At 40.8% G+C, this 4,548-nt stretch overlaps 1 non-coding gene across 1 annotated transcript; it reads right to left on the minus strand.

Annotated features, from left to right (window-relative positions):
* Window positions 1-2,371: 2,371 nt before the first annotated feature.
* On the minus strand, window positions 2,372-2,564 carry LOC121879869. The gene has a single exon (XR_006091452.1). It is a non-coding gene; the product is annotated as a U2 spliceosomal RNA (small nuclear RNA).
* Between the last annotated feature and the right edge of the window lie 1,984 nt (window positions 2,565-4,548).

Genomic DNA, 4,548 nt, shown 5'->3' on the forward strand with positions numbered 1-4,548 from the left:
TCATTTAGTATTGTAACAAGCATTCTTTGTTTCTCTAACGACCATCTGCATCGTTAAACGACCCATGTTTCACAGGTGGGTCGCATTGGCGCCAGAGCCGACCCTATATATAGTAGTCCACCTGTAGACTGAGTTCAGTCCAGTCCTCCTTGTCATTCAGTTCACGTTTTTTGGAGTGACATCCGTCACCTGTTACTTATACTTATTTTATTTGTGTTGTTCCTGTCGCCACCAATGTGGTATATCTATTCGAGTACCTATTTATGTCTCTTATGTGTCCATCAGTGTTTGCTTAGTTACATTGAAGTAATTCAGTGTTGTTTCACGATAGTTATTTTTTGTGTTCGTTATTTATATGTTTATGCAGTGTTAACGTAATCCTGTTTCGATGTTTTCGTATCATTTGTGTCTTAAAGGTTTCGATAGTGAATCAATTTGTTGTGACAGCCTACGAGGCTCTTTATTGTGTTAATATCTAATTTAATTAAATTCTTAAAGGTTTACTTTATTTATTTTTATTCCCTTTTAATTTACTTCACTTTTTTTTTTGGTTACGCCCAGAACCTTGGATATTAAAGTAAATTAAGAGACGGCGTAACAATATAAATAAAAAATAATAAATAAATAAAATTAATAAATATTGAAGTGATAACCGTGGTAACATTATAAGATGTTCTTATTACCACCATCCTATTGTACTATTCCAGATGATACTAAATGTTACATAATACTTCCTTGAGATAAATGTAGAGTATGTATCAGGTGTCTAAAAAGAGAGCTCAGGTTCTCAACTGGCTCAGCCATGTTAATATTGTTATTATTATCCACTCTGTATCTGTTTTTTTCTGGCTAAATAAGCTGATTCAATTCAATTCAAATTCAGATGGTAACCACCCAAGGACCGAATAAATGGAGTTACATCGTGCTTTTTTGCAACCCAGAAAAAGGTCGCACCTGTGTCTGACCCATATTCTGGAACGGGGTGGTAATATCGACATTATTTACCTAGATTTTGCCAAGACTTTCGACAGTGTACCCCACGAAAGGCTGAAAATCAAACTGGAAGGGTACCTGAATTCGGGGAAATGTCCTAGCGTGGATAGAAGACTTTCTACATGACCGCAAGCAGTGTGTGGTGATTAATGGCACGAAATCGTCATCTGTACCTGTCACAAGTGGGGTACCACAGGGCAGTGTATTGGGCCCGCTGTTGTTTGTTTGTTTCATAAATGACATGCCTGACGTTGTACACTCCTCCATACAAATGTTTGCCGATGACGCCAAGTTATTTCGGGAAATTAGGAACTAAGCGGACTGTGAAGAGCTGCAGAAGGACCTCTGTGGGCTCCAGAAATGGTCGAAGAAATGGCTGCTGAGATTCAATGTCACGAAGTGTAAGAGGATGCACCTGGGGCGTACCAACGGTAAGGAGGCGTATCATATGTCCCAACGGGATGAAGAAACTGCACTAGTTGAGACTGTATGTGAGAAGGACCTAGGCGTGTATGTTGACAATGAGCTGAAGTTCTCGGGCCATTGCGAGAAGAAGGTAAATCAGGCAAACAAATTATTGGGTCTTATAAGAAGGTCGATTAGATATCTAGACGGTCCGTCCTTCGTAACGATCTTCAGGAGTGAAGTGCTTCCCCATCTGGAGTACTGTCACCCCATCTGGTCCCCGAGATATGCTAGGGACTGTCAGTTGGTTGAAAATGTCCAAAGGAGGGCCACCAGACTGGTGCCTGCACTTCGGCACCACAGCTACCCTGAGAGATTGGAGCGCCTGAACTTGCCTAGCTTATACTACAGACGGGCAAGGGGGGACCTAGTTGAGGTGTATAAGCATCTCAGGGAGCACTACTCCAGTTGAGTGTCCTTACTTGGAGCTGGCGGACGCTCGCCTCACAAGGGGTCACAACTCAAGATTGAAGAAGCCGCAAGTCCAGAAAACTGTGAGGGCAAACTTTTTCGGAGTGAGGGTTGTAAACTCTTGGAACAATCTACCAGAGAGTGTTGTGACGGCACCGAGTGTGAGCTCTTTCAAGACAAACTTGACCAACACTGGAGCGGGTTCAGGTACATTCAGGAGCCGGTGCCTGCTCAGTATTTGCCAACAGTGCGTGATAGAGACGTGACCGATCGCCCGGGCGGCTAGCGAGCCGATCTTTTGGTGAAGAAGATAAATGAAAAGGAAAAGTAATCAGAGACATGACCGATCGCCCAAGCGGCTAACAAGCCGATCAGTGGCGAAGAGAATAAAAGTAAAAGTAAAAGTGACATACTATACTATGTACAGCGATTATAATACACTATGTCCATCGCCATCTTACTCAAAAGTTATGTATAATAAAATGATTTAATTTCTCCCCTTGGGGAGTGGACCGATCCCGGAGTCACTGCAATACCGGGCCAATCCGCGGCAAAGGTGGGGCAAGCCCCTAGCACTTCGCCAAGATCCAAAAATCAGTTTAATATCGAAGATCCCACATGGGGATCGTATCAGATACTAAGCTGATAAGAACAGATACTACACTTTGATCTTAGCCAAAAGGCCGAGAAGCGATGTCAAAAATGTTGTTGCGATTAAAGCAATGGACATTGCATAATAACATTACCTTGCTTTTAAATTGGTGCAACAAGGGTCTGTGACGAGAGATGTTTGTAGATAAACCGTCAAACTCATATACAACAAAACTAAAAGTATAGATAACTAAATGGTATTTATCTAACCAATCATTATATTATTCTTTACACTTCATTGTTATATTAGCATGTAATCTAAAAACAAGCAAACATAAATCACTATTATTTAACCACTTATTTGCTTAATCGCCCGCTGTTCGGGCGGGTGGCTGGTGCGTTTTTTTTTCATTCTTTCTTTATGAATATTATTGACCAGTGTTAGCGTAATGACCACGGCCATACACGTCAGTTAAAGGAGAATCAGACGATTCATATTGCGCTCAATAGCCCACAAAACATGTAACTATGCCTTCTTTATTGAGTCTCCCATCTAAGGCATCCGTTTTCTCATCGCTCCCAAGCTTGGGTGCCGTTCATTTTCTCTGACTTCCTGACACCAACCTCTCTATAAAGTGAATTTAAATGTGAGAGAGGACACCATTGTTTTGAGTCCACTTAGATATGTCTCAATACAGTTAAAGCATTCAAGATCCTTTGTGAGTGATGTTGAAAGCTTCAACCTTCTTTATTGTTGGTAACACTTGTCAAATAAGTGAGTGTCGAGTCTGCCAGTACGAATGGCATCCCGTGATAGCGTCCCTGGGGAAAGCCAGGAGTTTCTGAATACTACTGAAATTAGATCATTTTGATGCCCAAACATCAGAGAATCTGATGTTTGTAGTTTAGTTAGTGTCAATTGTCTATTCAAGAAAGCCATTAATCTCCTGAAAGAACATGTCAAACTCCTTATATCCAAAATCTCAACGTATACCTATAGAGGGTCCTTGTCAGGAAATCACTTCTGGAACGCTGGCCGTACTGGTCGGACGTGCAGGTCGCTCTCCTACACCTCCCTGGCTGGACACGTACGGTCATGGCTGGCGGAAGAGCTTCGACGAGCAGGTCGCTTACTAAAATGACGGAATTGGGTGGTGGATACAGCACTCACAGCAATGTAGCCCAGGGTACTGCTGGAGGACTGTTGACGGATTTGGAGCTGTCTAGCAGCAGTGAATGTGAAGAACAAGAGCCGTTTAAAGTTGCGAAGAGCAAAAAGAAGAATGAAAGGAGGAATGGAGAGGGTACGAGCAGTGAAGATAATACTTCCCACTTGGTCGATAAGCGAAAGAAAATTGATGGTGCTATTCATTCTTCAACCATGATCAGTACAACGAGTGTAAACCCCATTGATGGTTTAGATGGCAGTAACTCTTCGAGGAGGCCATGTCTTTACTTCCCCACCAATAATGGCAGTTAGACTCACTTAGCGCCATCAAGGGTCAAATTCAAATTCAAATTCAAAACATTTATTGGCAATTACATCAAAAGGAGCTGGTTAGCCCGCCCAAAACTAGTCTTAACAAGAGCTCTTTAACATTCTACTAATCATAAATCAGATGTGTATACAACAAAAAGATATGCATAAAATCTATAATCTTATGTTAAACTTACAGAATTTTTTCATAATATTCTTAACCATATTTTTGTTTATCAAATAACAAACCATCTCTGTAATATCAGTAATACCATCACCCCTAAAATCTGATAAACAGTTACATTCCATAATGTAATGATATAATGTATGAGACTTTACATAGCCACACAGTTTACAAGGAATGCCACCAGTTCCTTCAATATATTGCCAATAATATTTGTATCCAAAGCGTAGTCTCACCACAAATGTATCAAACTTAACCGAAGCCTTACCATAAGTAGAACTTGTAGAATTCAAAACTCGAACATAATGTTTCAAACTACTACTGCCGTTGTTAAAAATTTTCCGAATATTGTCCATTTCCCATTGCTGTCGGGTTTTTACCATTCCAGATTTTATTCTTTTAATACCCAAAATACAATCGTATTCTA

Source organism: Homarus americanus, unplaced genomic scaffold (genome assembly GCF_018991925.1).
Source record: "Homarus americanus isolate GMGI-L3 unplaced genomic scaffold, GMGI_Hamer_2.0 scaffold41424, whole genome shotgun sequence".
NCBI classification, from domain to species: Eukaryota; Metazoa; Arthropoda; class Malacostraca; order Decapoda; family Nephropidae; genus Homarus; species Homarus americanus.